The following is a 21,403-nucleotide window of genomic DNA, read 5'->3' on the forward strand; positions in this document are numbered from 1 at the left end:
TGCCTTCGTGCATTTCAGTAAGTGTATCGGAGACTTGGCTTGGCTGAGGCCCTTCCTGATACTTTGTATCTAGTTGAGGGTCATATATAGATACTATGTTTCCCCTTCCCTCCCAGCCTAAAGCCCCTTTGATTCAACTTGTAACACTCCAGACGAATCCATTCTTTCCAAGCACTGTTAGGTGTACTCCATCCCTGATCAGGGCCCCATTAGTCCAATATTTTAAGCTGTAGTCCAGGAATACAAATCCTGTTCTCCAATACCATCTTCTCTCCCTCTTCTTTCTCTGTCTGTCTGTCTCTGTCTGTCTCTCTCTCTCTCTCTCTCTCTCTCTGTCTCTGTCTCTCTGTCTCTGTCTCTGTCTCTGTCTCTCTGTCTCTGTCTCTCTCTCTCTCTGTCTCTCTCTGTCTCTGTCTCTCTCTCTGTCTCTCTGTCTCTGTCTCTCTCTCTCTCTGTCTCTGTCTCTGTCTCTCTCTCTCTCTGTCTCTCTGTCTCTGTCTCTCCCTCTGTCTCTCTCTCTGTGTCTCTGTCTCTGTCTCTCTGTCTCTGTCTGTCTCTCTCTGTGTGTATATATATATACATATATAGTTAAACATGTTAAAGTATATGTTAAATCAAATCTGTATAAACATATTTATACAATCCTCTTGCTGCACAAGAAAAATCAGATTAAAAAAAGTAAGTAAATGAGTAAGAAAACAAAACGCAAGCAAACAACAACAGAAAGAGTGAGAATGTTATGTTGTGACCAACACCATGTTCTTAACCAGTCCTTCCGTTCTGAAGCCTTTGCTTCTGATTGGCAGAAGTTCGAAGAACAACACCTGGACCCCTAAGGCCTTCGGTTTCTTTTCCAACGCTCAGCAGTCTTTCGCAGCACTCTGTAGTTTCCTTCTATCATTTATGCCCACACAAATTGGCAAAGTAGTTAGTACTCATCTGGTTCGACTAGTCACGGGAGGTTCTTTGTCACACCCTAGATACGCGTCCTGGAAAGACAGTAGACATCTTTGTTGTTATCGGCTAGACGGTTGCCTCAGTGTCCACTCGGTAGCAAGTCGCCAACCACCACTCTCTGCCACTTCTTCCTCTGATCTTTACTGAATAATGTCTCCCTTGACGGAACCCGAGGGTCGGCAGGAGCCTCAGTAGACAACCGTGGAGCCCAACCCATCCACCAAAGGAATTTGTGCTATAATGTAATATTTACTCAATCTGTATCATCGTTCTATGGCGGCCAAACAGACTCTCATAAGCAAGAGTTTTAGGTGACTCCTAGCTCCCGGTGTCCAACGAGGCCCCTTCCATTTCTCGTGTGTGTCACACCCCCTTTCGGCCTCCGGCCTACAAACGGAGGTCCGGATCCCCATTCTATTCTGGATAACCTGGTAGGGAGGGAAACGTTCTTCTAAATCGATGGCCAAACAAGAACTGTGGTATATTATGAAATGTAAAATGGATAGTTTTGATAATATTAAATGTATTGATTCAATAACAGTATTATAATTAATAATAAAATTAATGAAATATTTAAGTTACCGTACGAACAAAACCGATGCAGACAAGATTAGAAAGGTGATAGAGAACTGGGGGAAAATTTTTTACACTCAAGGGTTCTCATAAAGGTCTCGTTTTTAAAATATAAGGAGAATGAACTCCTAAGAATACAAGCCATTCTCCAATCGATAAATGGGCAAAAGACGCTAATGGACAATTTTCAAACAAAACCATTTCTAGTCATATGACAAAATGCTCCAAATCACTATGGATCAGAGAAATGCAAATTGAGACGGCTCCGAGGTCCCACTACATACCTCTCACCGGCTAACGGGAAAAGATAATGATGAACGTTGCAGGGCCTGAGGGAAAACTGGGACATTAAGACACTGTTGGTGGAGTTGTAAAGTGGTCCAACCGTTCTGGAGAGCAATCTGGGACTATGCCCAAATGGCTGTCAGACTGTGCCTCCCCTCTGATCCAGCAGTGGGTCTGTATCCCAAAGAACTTAAAAAAGGGATAAGGACCCACACGTGAAGAATGTGTGTAGCGTTCCTTTGTGTACTCAGTGGTAAGGAACTGGAAATGGAGTGGAATGGCTGCGTAAATTGTGGCACACGAATGTGATGGAATATTATTCTGTAAGAAGTGATGAGCAGGATTTCAGAGGGGCCTGGAGAGACTCACAGGAATCGATGCCGAGTGAAGAGAGCAGAACCGGGAGATCGCTGTACAAGGTAACAACGTGACACGATGATGAGTTCTGAGGCACTTGGCTCTTTTCGAAATCAGGTGATTCGGGCCAGTTCCTACAGACTTGTGAAGGAGAGAGCCATCTGCACCCAGAGAGACTGTGGGGACCGAGTGGGGACCGCCACAGAGCGCTGTCGCCTCTTTCATTGCTGTTTTTGCTTTCTTCTTTCTCGTTTTCCCCTTCTCGATCTGATTTTTCTCGTGGGGCACGACCAAAGTGGAAATATGTCCGGAGGAGTCGCACGTTTAACACGTATCCGATTCCTTGCTGTCTGGGGGAGGGGGTGGGGGGAAGGGAGGAAGAAAAATTCGGAACACGGGATTTCACAAGGGAGAATGCTGAAAACGATCTTTGCGCACGTTTTGGAAATAGAGAGTTCGTTTTTTAAAAAGAAGCATTCCTCTAAGCCCTTTGCTTCCTCTCCCAAGGCTCCTTCTGGCCCAGGCTTTGGGCACAGGGAAGGCGCTCGGTGAGGACCAAAACGGCAGCGGCCTTAACCGTGTGCAGAGCGGAGACCGCTCTTCGGGTTTGCTTTCAGTTACGGGCCGAGGCTCCCCGCAGCGGCATCTCTCGGCATTTTCCCGGCCCTCCCCCTCCTCTGGATGGCCTCTCGCCTAAGGCTTCGTACTGCCTTTGGCCAGCTCCAGTGCTCGTCCTGTGCGTGTGCGTGCATAGAATGTGTACATATGTGCATATACGTGCATGTATGTGTGCATATAACGACGCATTTAAACGCATTGTGTGCATGTACATATGTATGTGTATATGTGCTATGCACATATTGTGTCTGCATGTACATGTGCGTGTGTAAATAAATGTGTATATGTGTGTATATAAATGTACAGTACATGTGTATTGTGTGCGTATGTATATGTGCATATATGCACACACGTATTGTGGGTGTGATGTGTGTGTATGTGTGTGTATGTATACACACACACATACACGCCTCCCGATTTTATAAATGAGGAAACTAAGTCCCAGAGAAGTCAAGTGCCTGACGACGAAAGCTAGAGGCAGGATGTGAACCCAGGTGTCCGGCTCTTTCCCATTGGCCCACGCTGCCCTGGGCCCTAGCCAATCCCCTTAGGGTTCTTAGCCCTGCCCTAGCTCGGGGTAACACTGGGCGCTTCCCCTCCACTCCCCAGTCACCGGAAGGCTCCCTATGCCCACAATGACTTGGAAGCTAGAAGCCCAGGGCCTGGACCAGGGGTGAGGGGTGGGCCCAGAGCCAACACACCTGCCCGCAAACTAGAGGCGGCCTCTGAGCTCACAGAACACGGGCAGCACGGCGGGAGGCTTATGGGTCCGGGGGACCTCGGCCGGGCCGGAGGCGCTGCTCCGGGAGGTGTGGGAGAAGGAACGGCTTGAAGGGCCACACGTGGATTTCAGGTTCTGAGCCCAGCTTCACCAGCAGGCGACAGTGAAGGGGGCACGGGATGAGCCGGGGATTCTGGGACGAGCCGGGGGGGTTCGGCGTCGCCCCCTCCCACTCTCGTGTGCGTCAGGGTTGGCCAGCAGGACGTCGGGGCCCGACCCTCCTGGCCAACAAATCAAATATGTCCGCAGAGGTTATTCGGGGGGTGGGCGTCCTGGATTGGGCAGCCCGCCGCGAGAAGAGAGCTGACTTGGGGGGAAGCCGCCCCCCAGGGGGGTCTCCAAGATCGACTCCAAGGTCAGTCGAGAGCTCCCCGTTGCATGACGAAAGTGCGGTTTCGAGGATCGGGAGGAATGAGTCGAGGTCCTTTGGGGAGCCCTGCTGTCTTCTCTGTGAGAGAAAGGAGTTGACAGCCACGCCCCCACTTCCCGGCCCCTCGGGCCCCCAGCTGGGCCCTTCCTCTAGGGTCAGGAATGAGCTGGGCCGGCAGGGCGGTCAAGGGGCAACGGGCGAGCGCAGCCAGTGCTCAGATTGGAGCAGGAACCAAGTGGGAGAACGCCACCGGCCTGGAAATGACAGGGACCGCGGGGGAGTTGGCTCAGGGGGCCAAGCAGGAGAAATAGGAAGGACAGGGGAGGGGGGGTAAGGAGGAGAGAGACAGAAAGAGAGGGTGAAAGAGGGAGATGACCGGTTGTCTTTCCCAACAGGCTGCAGGCTCATTCTGGGCAGAGACTGTTGGGACCTTTCTTCCCCCATGGATCTCCTTTCCCAGAGCTCCAGAGCCAGCACTACTAAAGGATTCTTCACCCACTTTTGAACTACCCGGCTGCCCACCTCCCCTAGGCTGGGCATATTTACATAGGGAGGAACAAAGCCAGAGCTCCCACCATGGCTCCTCCTCCTCTGCACTGGGGGCTCACTTAGTGAGGGAGGGGCTGAATGGGACGAGCTCCGCCACCCTCCGGAGTCCTAAGGGCTCCCATTCCATGGGGCCACGGGATCCAGATGTGGGAGGAACGTAGAACTGGCCCAATTAGCCCTCGGGAGGCAGAGGAAAACCAGCTGGGGCTCGGCCTCCTGGAGCTGCTCTCGCACAAAAGGAAACCGAGGCCCAGAGAACCAAGGGGGTCCACAGGGCCATTCAAAGCCAAGTCTTCTGCCTCCCAATGGAACGCCTCTAGACCTTTCCATGGAGCCGCCCGGTCTTCTTCCCCCTGCTCCCCACCCTGCTGAGCCAGTGGGCCCGCTCTGCCCTCCACAACCTCCCTCGGCTCTCTTGCATTTCCAGGAGAGCCATTCTGCCTCCTTCCCCAGCCCCTCCTCTCCTTCCTCTTCTCCCGCCTGGCTCCGGCCGCCAAGTTACAGCAGACGAGCCTGCCGTCCGCCCGCCCTCCCGATGGCTCGGCGGGGCAGGGAGAGGGCCCTTGGCCTTGGCCCCGGAACCCTGGACTTCCTGAGCGGCCTGATGCCCCGGCAGCACGTGCCTGGATGATTAAAGGCTACCGTTGGGGTCATGGGTGGGGAGGGCTACTTCATCTCCGGGCGAACTCCGGAACAAAGGCCCGGAGCTCTGGGAGGCTTCCCGGGGATGCCCGGTGCCAAGGGTTCAGCCGCTTCTCCGAGGTTTGTGTGGGGGGCGGCGGCAAAAGGCCGGGCAGCCACACCTGGTTCCTTGGTAGAAGAGGGAAAGAGGGACCTGGGGCTCTTCCTGCCATCTTAACATCACATCAACCGACAGAGGACCACAGGGCCTCGAACATAGGACACAGAACACAGAACGTCGGAACGGGAGAGACCGTACGACAGAGAATGTCAGGGTGGGGGAGACCATAGGACAAGAGAACATCTCAATAACCAAACAAAAACCATCTGATCCTCTCAATAGATGCAGAAAAAGCATTTGATAAAACCCAACATCCATTCCTATTAAAAACACTAGAGAGAATAGGAATAAATGGGCTTTTCCTTAAAATAGTCAGGAGCATCTATTTAAAACCATCAGCAAGCATCATAGTAATGGTGACAGACTGGAACCTTTCCCAATAAGATCAGAAATGAAACAAGAGATTAAAGGAATTAGAGTAGGTAATGAGGAAACCAAATCATCCCTCTTTGCAGATGATATGATGGTATGATCATCTGAGAGAAGCCCAGAGTCTACTAAAAAGCTGTTAGAAATAATTCATAACTTTAGCAAAGTTGCAGGATACAAAATAAGGCCACCTAAATCCTCAGCATTCTCATATATCACTAATAAAACCCAACAGTTAGAGATACAAAGAGAAATTCCATTTAAAGAAACTGCCCTTAGGGTAAAATATCTGGGAATCTATCTGCCGAGGGAAAGTCAGGAACTACAGAACACTTCCCACACAAATAATGTCAGATCTAACCAACTGGGAAAATATCACAGGCTCCCGGACAGGGCGAGCGAATATATTAAAGATGACGATACTCCCTAAACTAATCTATTTATTTAGTGCCATACAATCTGACTCCCAAGAAACTATTTTAAAGACCTAGAAAAAACAACAAAATTCACCTGGAAGAACAAAAGGTCAAGACTTTCAAAGGAACTAATGAAAAAAATCAAATGAAAGGGGCCTCGCTGGACCCGATCTAAAACTATATTAGAAAAGCAGCGGTCACCAAAACCATTTGGTATCGGCTAAGAAATAGACTAGTTGATCGGTGGAACAGGTTAAGTTCACAGGACAAAATAGTCAATAACTTTAATAATCTAGTGTTTGACAAATTCAAAACCCCAGCTTTTGGGATGAGGGCCATTCTCCAATTGATAAATGGTCAAAGGATATGAACAGACAATTCTCAGATGAAGAGACTGAAACTATTTCTAGCCATATGAAAAGATGCTCCAAGTCATGATTAATCAGAGAAATGCAAATTAAGACAATTCTGAGATACCACTACACACTTGTCAGATTGGCTGAGATGACAGGAAAAGATAATGCGGAATGTTGGAGGGGATGTGGGAAAACTGGGACACTGATACATTGTTGGTGGAGTTGTGAGCGGATCCAACCATTCTGGAGAGCGATTTGGAACTAGGCTCACAAACTTATCAAATTGTGCATACCCTTTGATCCAGCAGTGTAACTACTGATTTTAAAGGGAAAGGCACCTGTATGTGCAAAAATGTTTGTGACAGCCCTTTTTGTAGTGGCCAGAAACTGGAAATTGAGTAGATGCCCATCCATTGAAGAATGGCTGAATAAATTGTGGTATATGAATGTTATGGAATATTATTGTTCTGTAAGGAATGACCAGCAGGATGTTTTCAGAAAGGCCTGGAGAGACTGACATGAACTGATGCTGAGTGAAATGAGCAGAACCAGATCATCATATACTTCAACAACAGTACTATATGATGATCAATTCTGATGGACCTGGCCCTCTTCAGCAATGAGATGAACCAAATCAGTTCTAATGGTGCAGTAATGAACTGAACCAGCTACACCCAGTGAAAGAACTCTGGGAGATGACTAAGAACCATTACATAGAATTCCCAATCCCTCTATTTTTGCTTGTCTGCATTTTTGATTTCCCTCACAGGCTAATTGCACAATATTTCAGAGTCTGATTCTTTTTGTACAGCAAAATAATGGTTTGGACATGTATACTTATTTTGTATTTAATTTATACTTTAATATATTTAACACGTATTGATCATCCTGCCATCTAAGGGAGGGGGTGGGGGGAAGGAGGGGAAAAATTGGAACAAGAGGTTTGGCAGTTGTCAATGCTGTAAAATTACCCATGCATATAACTTGTAAATAAAAAGCTATTAAAATTTAAAAAAAAATAAAAAAATAAAGAAGGGAAAGGGACCTGTACATACACGAATGATTGTGGCAGCCCTCTTTGTCATGGCCAGAAACTGGAAATTGAGTGGATGCCCATCCATTGGAGAATGGCTGAATAAAGTGTGGTATATGAATGTTATGGAACATTATTGTTCTGTAAGAAATGACCAGCAGGATGAATACAGAGAGGCTGGGAGAGACTTACATGAACTGAGGCTGAGTGAAATGAGCAGAACCAGGAGATCATTATATACCTCAACAACGATACTGTATGAAGATCAATTCTGATGGACGCGGCCCTCTTCAGCAATGAGAGGATCCAAATCAGTTCCAATTGATCAGTGATGAACAGAACCAGCTACACCCAGCAAAAGAACGCTGGGAGATGAGTGTGACCTGCTAGCATTTTTGTTTTCCTTCCCATGTTATTTTTACCTTCTTTCTTTTTTTAAAGTAAGTTTTTATTGACAGAAGCCATGCCTGGGTAATTTTTTACAACATTATCCCTTGCACTCACTTCTTTTCCGACTTTTCCCCTCCCTCCCTCCACCTCCTCCCCCAGATGGCAAGCAGTCCTATACATGTTAAATAGGTCACAGTATATCCTAGATACATATATGTGTGCAGGACCGAACAGTTCTCTTGTTGCACAGGGAGAATTGGGTTCAGAAAGTGAAAATAACCCAGGAAGAAAAACAAAAATACAGATAGTTCGCATTCATTTCCCAGTGTTCTTTCTCTGGGTGTAGCTGCTTCTGTCTATCATTGATCAATTGAAACTGAGTTAGATCTCTTTGTCAGAGAAATCCACTGACTGGAAGCATTTTTAACAAACCTTAAAGCGTCACATAAATGTTGGCCATTATCTGACTACTTGGATTGTTCTAGCAATCAGTCAATTTATTAGAAAGCATTTATTAAGTACCTACTGGATGCCAGACTCTGGGGATAAGAAAGACAAAAAGAAACCTGCGGCTGCCCTCCGACAGCTGACGTCTTGTAGGGGAAGATGACCTGCACAAAGAAGCATTCACAGACGATTTAAAAAATAAATACAGAGTTGTATGAGAGAGAGAACCTGGTAGCTGGAGGAGGGTGGGGGTGGGGTCAAGAAAGGCCACGTAGAGGACATGGCTTTGAAGGAAACGGGATCCTGAAAGATAAAGGTGAGGAGGGCCGGGTAACAGAGAGTGGGGGAAAAACCTGCACTGGGTTATTTGACGGCAGAGGTGATAGGGAGCCATCACAGTTTATTGAGCAGGGGAGTGATGAGGGTGGAAGATCCACCACTGTGGGAGCTGGAGTTGGAGGCCAGATTAGAGCCAGAGACTCGAGTGTCTGTGGAACCAAACCTTTTTCACACTCCCCCATGCTAAACGTCATGGGCTTCTCTGGCTTTCAGTCAGTTGCCTCAGTTGACCGATCTGTTTGCAAAGACCGGCTCCCCCAGGACGCCCCTAATGATTCTCCTCTTAGGTTGCGCTGGTCGGGAATAGAACGGGATAAATCAGGGCAGAGAAGGAAGCCGGTTTGACCTCCATGGGTGGGGAGCACCCTTGGGCTTACTGAAAAGGAGTGGCTCTATGGTCCCTTCCCAGCCCAACACAAGTCCACTATCACTTCCGGATCCCGTTTTCTGCCTTCCGTTGCTCTGGGGTCCCTTCGAGCTCCAACAGAGCATGTTTGGAGAGCTTTCTCTGCTGGGACATTGAGTTCTAGGACATTCTACGTTTCACGAGATGAGATTCCGCGTTCTATGTGTGATGTTCTACGGCCTTTCCGGCTCCGCCATCCCCAGTTCTCTGGGCGTCAGAGCGGTCCCTGTTCCGAGCTCACCGAGGGCAGGCCCTAGCTCATCTTCGGCCCTGTGGCTCCTCCTCCCCGTTGCCGGTAAGGGCTCGCTTGGGCTCTTGGAGCTCGCCCCTTTGCGGGCCGGCCTTTCTTCCCGACTCCGTCTGTTTTCTATCCCGCGCTCTCTCCCCTGCCCCCGCCACAGCCGACATAGGTTTTGGGTTACTTCTGGCCGGCCGGTCCAAGCTCTGTTTTCTTGAGGGCCCTTCTCCCTCTTCTAGTCTACGTTCTAGACGCCGTTCTGGCTCCGGCCTTCTCTGTTCCAGTCACTAAAAGGCCTCGAGGCCCCGAGCACTTGTCCGGAGGCCCTTCCCACGCCCACGTCGGAGACCCTCTGCTTCTTGGCGCTCCAGGCTCCGGGATGAATGGGAAGTTCCCCGTTCTAAGGCCCCTCCTGCCTCCGACGTCCCGTGCCCCCTCACCCCGTACCAGGTACGACGTGAGAACGACATCTGCCGGGGACGAGGGCCCACGGCCATGCCCTCGAAGGCCAGAAGGCCGGGCCCCGGCCGCTGCGAGTCCGAGGGCCGGCGGGAGTCGGCTCCCCGAGGCAAGACGAGGGGCCTTCCCCGCCCCCCTCAGGAGGCAGGGCACGGGGCCTCGGGCCGGGAGCCTTCTGCCCACTTGCCCGCCTCCTTCCCTCCCTCCCCCCCCCCACTGCAGCCGGGAACTTCCCCTCTTTTCCAGAACTCAGGGTTTGGGAGTTAAAAGGGGAAATGGGGGGGGGGGGAGGCGAGGGAAGAGCGGGCCAGCGAGAAGGGACCCGTCCGGGCCTGGCAGCACAGGCGCTGCCTCCGGGGCAGTCAGGACCGGGGCCTTGTAAATCACCAAAGGAACTCAAAGCACTTCAAAGACATGAGCTCACCCGCCCCCGCCATTCTGGGAGACGGAGGGGGGGCGCCGCGGGGGGAGGAGGAGGCTTCATCCCACCCACACTGGAGACACCTCAGGCCCCGATAAGGGCGGGAGCTGGGCGGAGGGCTCCGCCCCGCCGCTGCCTTGCCGCGTGACTTTGGCCGTTCCCAGGCCCGGCCTGGGGGGCCCCTCCCTCTCTCCTCGCTGTTCAAGGCCCTCATCCTGAGGTCCTTTCCGGCTCTTGGGAGTATTCGGGTCAGTGCGATTCACCGGCTCCACTGAGGCGCCCGCTCAAGCCCGGCTCTGCGCCAGGGGCTCGGGCCGCGCCGTAACGGTCCCCCCCTCCCCCCGTCGGACCCGCTCTCTGGACACTCCCGTGAGGGGAGAGCGAGGCCCGACGGGCCCTGCCTGGGGCTCTCCCGGCGGAGGAGGAAGCCGGGTGAGGGGAGGGGCCGGACGCCCAGGACAGGGGGCGACAGCTTCGCCCCGGCCGGACACCGGAGCACCCGCCAGGGCCCACCTGGGCCCTCGCTGCCCTGCCTGAGACAAAGACAAGGTCACTATGCACAACGCCCCCCCCCCCCAAGCCGGATGCTCCAGGGAAGTCCCTCAGGGTGCCCGCTGCTGCCTGCCACCCCCATCACCGCCCCCAGCCTTAAACATAGGATGTCTCTATCCCTGCTTCTGTCTCTGTCTCTCTGTCCCTGTCTGTCTCTGTCTCTCTGTCTCTGTCTTTCTGTCTCTGTCTCTGTCGCCATCTCTCTATCTCTCTGACACGGAGTGAGAGGCAGAGTCCCAGTTGTCCTCTGTCCCCACTGAGGGCAGCACCAAGATGAAGGGTCATGATTGGCCCAAAGGCCTCCTCCCCCCTGACCGGCTCGCAGTGAGCTCCTGGAGGGGGCAGGAGAGTCACAGGTTTGAGCTCTAGGGGGTCTCAGAGGCCCCCGGTCAGCCAAATCACCTTATTTTCCTGAGAAAGAGGCCGGGATGGACATCAGAAAGGGGCGGGGGAGGGTCCCGGTTGGGGGGGGCACCGCCTGGGGAGAGGGTCCCGGTTCCGGGGGGGAGACCTCCGCTGCCTCGGCTCCGTCCGCCGCCTCCTCTCCTACTTTGGCAACCTCGCCTCCCTTTGAGTTCCCTCCAAGGCCGGGGAGGCCGCGGTCTCGGGGAGCCTTGCCCAGCCTGGGGGGGGGGGGGAGGGAGACGCCCTGGCGGGGCTCAGCCGTCTCAGAGCCGGGCTCCAGGCCCAGCCTCCAGCCTGGCCATCCTGTATTGTCCCCGCCCTCCACAAGCCCGGGGCCAGGCTCCTCGCCTGCCGGGCTCGGCCTTCTGCCGGTCCTCCCTTCTCTCTCGTCCGCAGCCCGGAATGTGAGTCAGAGGCCGGGCAGGAACACACAGCAAAGAACCCCTGGGGTGTCTCCTCCAATGAGGATGGGCAGGGGAGCGCAGGATCCCCCAAAGGGAGAAGCCAGACTCAATCGGCTTATCTGCTGCTCGCTGGCTGTGTGACCTTGGCTGAGGCCCTTTCCCAGTCAACCTCATCTTCTTTCTGTAGAGAGTTAGGAGGTTGGAGTCACTGATCTCAAGACTCTCTTTCAGTTTCCATTCTCTGATTTGGTGGGGAAGGGATGAAGGGAAGGAGGAAGGAGGAAGAGAGGAATAGAGGAGGGAAGAAAAGAGGAGGGAAGGAAGAAAAGAGGAGAGAAGAAGGAAGAGAGGAGGAAGGAAGAAAAGAGGAGGGAAGAAGGAAGAAAGGAAGGAATGAAGAAAATCAAGGAGGGAAGAAGGAAGAGAAGGGAAGGAAGAAAAGAGGAGAGAAGAAAAGAGGAGGGAAGGAAGAAAGGAGGAGGGAAGAAGGAAGAGAGGAGGAAGGAAGAAAAGAGGAGGGAAGAAGGAAGAAAGGAAGGAATGAAGAAAATCGAGGAGGAAGAAGGAAGAGAAGGGAAGGAAGAAAAGAGGAGAGAAGGAAAAGAGGAGGGAAGGAAGAAAGGAGGAGGGAAGAAGGAAGAGAGGAGGGAAGGAAGAAAAGAGGAGGGAAGAAGGAAGAAAGGAAGGAATGAAGAAAATCGAGGAGGGAAGAAGGAAGAGAAGGGAAGGAAGAAAAGAGGAGAGAAGGAAAAGAGGAGGAAGGAAGAAAGGAGGAGGGAAGAAGGAAGAGAGGAGGAAGGAAGAAAAGAGGAGGGAAGAAGGAAGAAAGGAAGGAATGAAGAAAATCGAGGAGGAAGAAGGAAGAGAAGGGAAGGAAGAAAAGAGGAGAGAAGGAAAAGAGGAGGGAAGGAAGAAAGGAGGAGGGAAGAAGGAAGAGAGGAGGGAAGGAAGAAAAGAGGAGGGAAGAAGGAAGAAAGGAAGGAATGAAGAAAATCGAGGAGGGAAGAAGGAAGAGAAGGAAGGAAGAAAAGAGGAGAGAAGGAAAAGAGGAGGGAAGGAAGAAAGGAGGAGGGAAGAAGGAAGAGAGGAGGGAAGGAAGAAAAGAGGAGGGAAGAAGGAAGAAAGGAAGGAAGGAAGAAAATCGAGGAGGGAAGAAGGAAGAGAAGGGAAGGAAGAAAAGAGGAGAGAAGGAAAAGAGGAGGAAGGAAGAAAGGAGGAGGGAAGAAGGAAGAGAGGAGGGAAGGAAGAAAGGAGGAGGGAAGAAGGAAGAAAGGAAGGAATGAAGAAAATCGAGGAGGGAAGAAGGAAGAGAAGGGAAGGAAGAAAAGAGGAGAGAAGGAAAAGAGGAGGGAGGAAGAAAAGAGGAGGGAAGAAGGAAGAGAGGAGGGAAGGAAGAAAGGAGGAGGGAAGAAGGAAGAGAGAAGGGAAGGAAGAAAAGAGGAGGAAGGAAGAAAAGAGGAGGGAAGAAGGAAGAGAGGAGGGAAGGAAGAAAAGAGGGAAGAAGGAAGAAAGGAAGGAATGAAGAAAAGAGGAGGGAAGAAGGAAGAGAAGGGAAGGAAGAAAAGAGGAGAGAAGGAAAAGAGGAGGGAAGGAAGAAAGGAGGAGGGAAGAAGGAAGAGAGGAGGAAGGAAGAAAGGAGGAGGGAAGAAAAGAGAGAAGGGAAGGAAGAAAAGAGGAGGGAAGGAAGAAAAGAGGAGGGAAGAAGGAAGAGAGGAGGGAAGGAAGAAAGGAGGGAAGAAGGAAGAGAGGAGGGAAGGAAGAAAAGAGGAGGGAAGAAGGAAGAAAGGAAGGAATGAAGAAAAGAGGAGGGAAGAAGGAAGAGCGGAGGGAAGGAAGAAAAGAGGAGGGAAGAAGGAAGAGAAGAGAAGAGAAGGCAAGAAAAGAGGAGAGAAGAAGGAAGAGGGGAGGGAAGAAGGAAGGAAGGAAGGAAGAAAGGAGGGAAGAAAAGAGGAAGAAGAAGGAAGAGAGGAAGAAAAGAGGAGGGAAGAAGGAAGAGGGGAGGGAAGAAAAGAGAGGGAAGAAGGAAGAGAGGAGGGAAGGAAGCAGCACAAGTAAAGGCGCTGGAGTCCGATGGAGGGGCAGCGAGAGCCACAGCCCGGCAGGAGCCAAGGGGCCTCCGTGGAAATCAGGCCGAGATGGGAGGGCGGAGGCCCGGCCCTTCACACTCCAACTCTCGAGCTGGGAAGGGACGGGATGGGAGGGGGGCGGCCAGCGGGGGACAGGGGGTCGGGGGAGGTCGTGGGCACAGCTCTGCGGCCTGGCCGGGCTCTCCCCTTTGCCCGTGTGCACGAAAACACCGGTGTGTGGGTGGCCCTCGGCCTGCAGGGCCCGGGGCGCCCGCAGGGCTTAGTGGGCGCAGTCGGGATCGTGCTGCCGGGCATTGGCAAGTGTCCTGCCCCTGCGGGTGAGCTCCCCGGGGGTGGGGCCTGAGGGGGCCGCCCCTCCCACACACCCTCGGCGCTTCCCGCGGCTCCTGACACTCCGCGGGCCTTTGGGAGCCGGGGGCTGGCTGTGGGAGCCGGGGCGTCGGCGCCTCTGCACGCCTCTCACGTGTCCGTGGGCCGCCCACTGGGACTGCGGGCCGTGGCCCCTCGAGCTGAGCGCCCCTGTGGGGACACAGGCGTGGCCATACCCGCGGGGCGAGTTCTGGAGGAGCCCCACCGTGGCCCGTGCCCCCTCAGGGTCGGGCCGCAGGACTCCTTGACGTGCGGGCGGGCTTTGGGCCCTGGCAGCCATTGCCGGGGCACACGGGCACCTAGCGGGGCTGAGGTCTGGGGGGGGGGGCAGAATCGAGATCCCAGAGAACCAACGGATGGATGGAGCCGCCCTCGCGGTGGGCCTGACCCTGGGCTGGAGGGGTCCTGGTCTAACGGGAGGCAAACAACTCTGCCCAGCGAGTCACAAGCAGGAGAAAGAAGAGACGTGGAATCGGGAAGGCTGGGAATGAGGGGGGCCAGGCCAGATTTCCTGGAGAAGGACCTGGGAGAGGTGCCGGGCTGGGGAACGGCCAGGGAGAAGACCCAGAGCCAAGAAGAGAAGGAAGGGATTGTGGGTGAACCAGCCAGGGCGCCGCGCCTCTGGTGGATGGTGGAGAGGGAGGGGTGAGAGGACTGGGGAGGGAGGAGGGGGTGGGCCAGGAAGGGCACTGAATGCCAAGGAGAGCATTTTGTATTGGATCCTGGTGGGCACAGGGAGCCACTGGGGTCTGTGGAGCAGGGGAGTGACCTGACTGGGCCGGGACCTGTGCTTTAGGAAAATGTCTGCATGCAGGATGGGCTGGGATGGAGGAGAGAGGCTTGAAGCAAGCAGTGCCCCCCCCCACCAAAAAAAGCAGCGATTGTAGTAGCTGAGGGTCCGCACCGGGGCAGGAGGCGTATTCGAGAGACGCCACAAATCGGCAGACCTTGGGGAGCGGCGTTGCTCTGCCACTACAGGGAGGGCTTGGGGGGCAGGGAAGGAGTTCTGTTTGGGGGGAGGGCGTTTCAGATGCCGCCCGGCCATCCGGTTCCAGGTGAGCGAGAGGCCGGGGCAGGAAAGGGAGATCCGGGAATCGGTCCTCGGCGCAGAGCTAGATGGGCGTTCGATCCGCGGGAGCTCGGAGAGTCGGGGTCTAGAGGGGGAAGAGCAGAGGGCCGAAGACGGAGCCCCGGAGACCCCTGGCATGAGGAGGCGTGATCTGGAGGAGGATCCAGAGGAGTGGAAGAGAGGGAGGGGGAGAACTGGGAGAGAGAGGATGTCCCATAAATCTTGAGAGAATAGTCTATAAAGGGAGGAGAGAGTGATCCACGGGGTCAGAGGCCACAGGGAGGTCAAGGAGAATGAGGCCGCAGAGGTCACGGGATGGGGCGATTAAGAGATGACCGGTAACTGGAGGGAGTGGTTTGGGTGGGATGTGAGGTCGGAGGCTGGATGCACAGGGTGAAGAAGAGACTGTGAGGAGAGGAAGTGGGGGGGAGGGCTGTGGCAGAGGCCTTCTGAGGAGGCCGACGAGATCCAGGAGACGGGAGCGGCGGAGCGGCTGCAGGGACGGGATGGGCCAACACGGCCCCTCTGTGGGAAGGAGCGCGCAGACAGGGAGGGGCTGAAAATGAGTGAGAGTGGGGACGGCAGAGGGGACGATGGACACTAATTGCCCGACGGGGCCCCTATGGCCATCCCTGGGAGCCATGGCAGAATGTCTCTGACCTCCAGAGTCCGCTGCCCCCCAGAGGGGCCCTGCCTCCAAAGCCAGTCCTTCCTTCCCATCCTCCTGCCCCATGGGCCCTTCCACCCTGAGCCTGGTCCCCAAGTGGCCACAAAAGGAGCATCACAGAGTCGGGGTCGCAGGCGCTTTTCCCTGGCTTCGGAGCCAGAGGATTCGGTTCCAGTCCCGCCTCTGCTATTCATGACCAGGGTGTATCTGGGCTCTTCCTCTCCCAGTCCCTCAGGCGCTTTCCCCAGTGCAAAAACACTGCCAGGGCCGGGTGACCTCGGGACAAGTGCAAAAACATGGCGGCCGGGTGACCTTGGGAAAGTGTAAAAACATGGCGGCCGGGTGACCTTGGGAAAGTGCAAAAACATGGCTGCCGGGTGACCTCAGGCAAGGGCAAAAACATGGCTGCCGGGTGACCTCGGGACAAGTGCAAAAACATGGCAGCTGAGCGACCTCGGGACAAGTGTAAAAACATGGCAGCTAGGCGACCTCAAGCAAGCACAAAAACATGGTGGCTGTGCAACCTTGGGCAAGTGCAAAAACATGGCTGCTGGTGACCTCAGGCAAGGGCAAAAACATGGCTGCCGGTGACCTCAGGAGAGTGCAAAAACATGGCTGCTGGGTGACCTCAGGCAAGGGCAAAAACATGGCTGTTGGGTGACCTCGCGCAAGTGTAAAAACATGGTGACCAGGTGATCTCGGGACAAGTGCAAAAACATGGCTGCTGGGTGACCTCAGGAGAGTGCAAAAACATGGCTGCTGGTGACCTCAGGCAAGGGCAAAAACATGGCGGCCGGGTGACCTCAGGCAAGGGCAAAAACATGGCTGTTGGGTGACCTCGCGCAAGTGTAAAAACATGGTGACCAGGTGATCTCGGGACAAGTGCAAAAACATGGCGGCCAGGTGACTTCGGGACAAGTGCAAAAACATGGCTGCCGGGTGACCTCAGGAGAGTGCAAAAACATGGCTGCCGGGCGACCTCGGGCAAGGGCAAAAACATGGCTGCTGGGTGACCTTGGGACAAGTGCAAAAACATGGCGGCCAGGTGACTTCGGGACAAGTGCAAAAACATGGCTGCCGGGTGACCTCAGGAGAGTGCAAAAACATGGCTGCTGGGTGACCTCAGGCAAGGGCAAAAACATGGCTGTTGGGTGACCTCGCGCAAGTGTAAAAACATGGTGACCAGGTGATCTCGGGACAAGTGCAAAAACATGGCGGCCAGGTGACTTCGGGACAAGTGCAAAAACATGGCAGCTAGGCGACCTCGAGCAAGCACAAAAACGTGGTGGCTGTGCAACCTTGGGCAAGTGCAAAAACATGGCTGCTGGGTGACCTCAGGAGAGTGCAAAAACATGGCTGCTGGGTGACCTCAGGAGAGTGCAAAAACATGGCTGCTGGGTGACCTCAGGCAAGGGCAAAAACATGGCTGTTGGGTGACCTCGCGCAAGTGTAAAAACATGGTGACCAGGTGATCTCAGGACAAGTGCAAAAACATGGCGGCCAGGTGACTTCGGGACAAGTGCAAAAACATGGCAGCTAGGCGACCTCGAGCAAGCACAAAAACGTGGTGGCTGTGCAACCTTGGGCAAGTGCAAAAACATGGCTGCTGGGTGACCTCAGGAGAGTGCAAAAACATGGCTGCTGGGTGACCTCAGGAGAGTGCAAAAACATGGCTGCTGGTGACCTCAGGAGAGTGCAAAAACATGGCTGCTGGGTGACCTCAGGCAAGGGCAAAAACATGGCTGTTGGGTGACCTCGCGCAAGTGTAAAAACATGGTGACCAGGTGATCTCAGGACAAGTGCAAAAACATGGCGGCCAGGTGACTTCGGGACAAGTGCAAAAACATGGCAGCTAGGCGACCTCGAGCAAGCACAAAAACGTGGTGGCTGTGCAACCTTGGGCAAGTGCAAAAACATGGCTGCCGGGTGACCTCAGGAGAGTACAAAAACATGGCTGCCGGGCGACCTCGGGCAAGGGCAAAAACATGGCTGCTGGGTGACCTTGGGACAAGTGCAAAAACATGGCGACCAGGTGATCTCGGGACAAATGCAAAAACATGGCGGCCGGGTGACCTCGGGACAAGTGCAAAAACATGGCAGCCGAGTGACCTTGAGCAAGTGCAAAAATATGGCAGCCATGCGACCTTGGGCAAGTGCAAAAACATGGTGGCCGGGTGACCTCGGGACAAGTGCAAAAACATGGCAGCCGAGTGACCTCGGGACAAGTGCAAAAACATAGCAGCCGAGTGACCTTGAGCAAGTGCAAAAATATGGCAGCCATGCGACCTTGGGCAAGTGCAAAAACATGGCTGCCGGGTGACCTCGGGCAAGTCTAAAAACATGGTGGCCGGGTGACCTCGGGACAAGTGCAAAAACATGGTGGCCGGGTGACCTCGGGCCACTTCTCCCTTAAGTTCCATTTCCTCCTCTGTTAACTGAGGGAGATGGGCCTTGATGACCCTCAAGGTCCTTCCATTGTGAGATAGCTGGATCCCATAGGTCCTCTGACCTCCAGGCTATTGGGGCCCCCCAGGCCATCGCCCCACCCCCACCCCCCCAGGCATTGCCCCATCCCCTCCCTGAAGGGCCTAGCTGATCACTTTTCTGGCCTGCAGGGATCAGACAGAAGTGGGCTCCTGAGCTAGACACAATCTCCTGTTTCTCCCTGGACTTTCCTGGGGAGGGGGCGGGAAGGGGGGTAGGCGCAGATGAGGGGGGGGAAGAGGAGAAATAGGAACCATGTGTCTGGCATGTTCCAGTGGGCCCCCCCCAGCTCTGCCATAGCTACATGCCCACAGAGCCGGGCCGGAACCGGGCACGATGGGGTTGGGGGGCAGCGGCCGCCAGGGCCCCGTTCTTGGCTTGCTGGGAACGGGAAGCGCCGCTTGGCCCTGGCAGCTTCGGGGGGCCCGAGCCGACCTCTGAGGGGGGGAGACGGAGAGGGCCCGGGGCTCTTACCTCAGCAGCCCAGAAGGCCAGAGGGGGCCTGACCTCGGCCCCCGGAAAGAGCAGGGCAGGTGACCTCGGCCCCCAGAAAGAGCAGGGCAGGTGACCGAGGAGTCGGCCTTGGCCTGGCTCCGCCATCAGGTGGCTGTCCGATTCTGGGGGAGTCTCCCCTCTGGGCCCCGTTGGGAAGAGACTGCGGGGAGCGGCTCGGGCGGAGGAGCCGAGTCGGGATCCCCGGCCCCACCGCCTGCTTCCCCGGCCGGCCGGTCAAGGGAGCACTGATTAAAGCCTCACCACAGCTGGGCTCTGGGCTGAGCACCGGGATCCAGGCGGCCGGCGGGAGTTTCCACTGTGGCGGGGAAGGGAGAGGGGGAAGGGCTCCCGGCACGGGGCGACAAGGGGCCGTCGGGAGCGGTGCCCGACGTGGGCTGAAGAGTGATGGCGGCCGGCCCGGGCCCCTTCCTCCAAACGGAGCTTCCCGTGGAGGCAGGGGCTGGGGGAGGGGAATCCTCCGGGCCCAGGAGGCTGCTGGGACATGGAGAGTCAGGGGAGGAGTCTGCGGGGGGATGGGCAGCACCCCCAATTCCAGTCCTTCCAAAACACCCGAAAAGTACTATGTTCTCCCTAGTTTTGTTTTCCCCAACAGATCCTACTTAGACAGGATACTTTCTCAAGCTCTTTGCTCACCTCCACGCTCCCCCCCCCCCAGCCCGCACCCAGGGCAGCTCTGGCCACCTACCCCTTCTTCTCCCCGGCCGCTGACTTCCCCACTCGCCCGCACAATGCCCCCAGAGGCAGCGGAGGAAGCCTCCTTGAGTGAACCCAGCTGGTGCTTGGGGGTGGACGGAGGCCCGAGGGAGGCCAGGGTCCAGATGGAGCGCTAGCTGATCAACAGAAGGGCTCCCAACGGAACGGGACTCCTTGGGAGCTCCAAGGGAGGCAGTGGGTGAGCGGTGGGGAAAGGAGAGGACGCAGTTTACTCAGGAACTCCCTGTGACCTTAAGGCAGCCCCTTCCCTTTTCTGATCCCCTGCCTTCTCTTCTGACAAGAGGCAGAGACAGACAGAGACACAGAGACAGAGAGACAGAGACACAGAGACACAGAGACAGAGACAGAGAAAGAGAAACAGAGAGAGACAGAGAGAGACAGAGACAGAGAGAAAGAGAAACAGAGAGAGACACAGAGACACAGAGACAGAGAGACAGAGAAAGAGAAACAGAGAGAGAGGCAGAGACACAGAGACAGAGAGACAGAGAAACAGAGAGAGACACAGAGACAGACAGAGACAGAGAAAGAGAAACAGAGAGGGAGGCAGAGAGAGAGAGAGAGAGAGAGAGAGAGAGAGAGAGAGAGAGAGAGAGAGAGAGAAACAGAGAGACAGAAAGAAAAATGGAGAGAGGGAGACAGAAACAGAGACAGAAGAGACACAGAGACAGAGAGACAGAGACAGAAACAGAGAGAGAGAGACAGAGACAGACACAGAGACAGAGAGAGAAAAGACAGAAAGAAAAGACAGAGACAGAGAGAGAGAGAGAAAGAAAAATGGAGAGAGGGAGACAGAGAGAGACAGAGACAGAGGCAGAAGAGAGAGACACAGAGACAGAGAGAGAGAAACAGAGAGAGACAGAGACAGACAGAGACAGAGAGAGAAAGAGAAACAGAGAGGGAGGCAGAGAGAGAGAAACAGAGAGAGAGAGAAAGAAAGAAAAATGGAGAGAGGGAGACAGAGACAGAGACAGAGAGATACAGAGACAGAGACAGAGGCAGAAGAGAGAGATACAGAGACAGAGAGAGACACAGAGACAGAAACAGAGAGAGAGAGACAGATAGAGACAGATACAGACACAGACACAGAGACAGAGAGAAAGAAAAGAAAATGGAAAGAGGGAGACAGAGACAGAAGAGAGACAGAGACAGAGACAGAGGCAGAAGAGAGACAGTGAGAGACAGAGACAGAAGAGAGAGAGAGAGACAGAGACAGAAGAGAGACAGAGACAGAAGAGAGAGAGATACAGAGAGACAGAGACAGAACCAGAGAGAGACAGAGACAGAAGAGAGACATACAGAGAGACAGACAGAAAGAGACAGAGACAGAGACAGAAGTGAGACAGATAAAGAGGGGGCTCTTTTTTCTTTTTTGAGAGGCAAAAGGAAACAGCGAGCCAGAGGATGGATGCATGCACACATATAGACGTGCATATGGACGTACAATATTTATTAAAGATGTATTATGTGCTGGGGATACAGCTAGGGAAACTGAGGCTCAGAAGGGAAGGTGGCCCTCATGGAGGATCAGGAACTAAGAAGCATCAGGGGCCCGGCTTTACCACATGGCCTTCCCTAGCTGTGGGCACACACTTGCACATGCTCATGGCGCGGTGGACACATCGTGTAACCCAATGGCTATCGGACACATTCATCATGTCTTGTGTCCCATGCAGGGGATGCCCATGGAGCCCTGCCAGGGCCTGCATGCAAGGCGGAATTTGGAGAGGGCAGCATTTGGCGCCCCAAACCAAAGTCCCGTTTGTCCCGTCCCAGTTAAAGGCCTCTGCTGGCTCTGCTCTAACCAGAGCCTGCGTCCCATGGAGACAGGGAAGCTCTTGTCCCCAGGAGCTCGGTGTGGGGTTCAGACACGAGGCCGGGTTCTCCCAGCCGTCTGGGGGAGGGGAAGACAGGGGGTAAGGGGGGCCGGGCACCCGAGTCGTGCGGCTGAGGAAGGGCCTGGCCGGGGGACG

The 21,403-nt window shown here is 54.4% G+C and overlaps 1 long non-coding RNA gene across 2 annotated transcripts; it reads right to left on the reverse strand.

Annotated features, from left to right (window-relative positions):
* Window positions 1-588: 588 nt before the first annotated feature.
* Window positions 589-18,764, reverse strand: LOC127542578 (uncharacterized). 2 transcript variants are annotated; one of them, XR_007948726.1, is made up of 2 exons: window positions 18,678-18,764; window positions 589-2,518 (listed from the first exon to the last, which is right to left on the reverse strand). It is a non-coding gene; the product is annotated as an uncharacterized LOC127542578 (long non-coding RNA). The 2 variants fall into 2 exon arrangements; XR_007948725.1 differs by having other exon boundaries at window positions 589-2,522; window positions 18,678-18,742.
* Window positions 18,765-21,403: the final 2,639 nt, after the last annotated feature.

This window comes from Antechinus flavipes, chromosome X, assembly GCF_016432865.1.
Source record: "Antechinus flavipes isolate AdamAnt ecotype Samford, QLD, Australia chromosome X, AdamAnt_v2, whole genome shotgun sequence".
Classification (NCBI taxonomy): domain Eukaryota; kingdom Metazoa; phylum Chordata; class Mammalia; order Dasyuromorphia; family Dasyuridae; genus Antechinus; species Antechinus flavipes.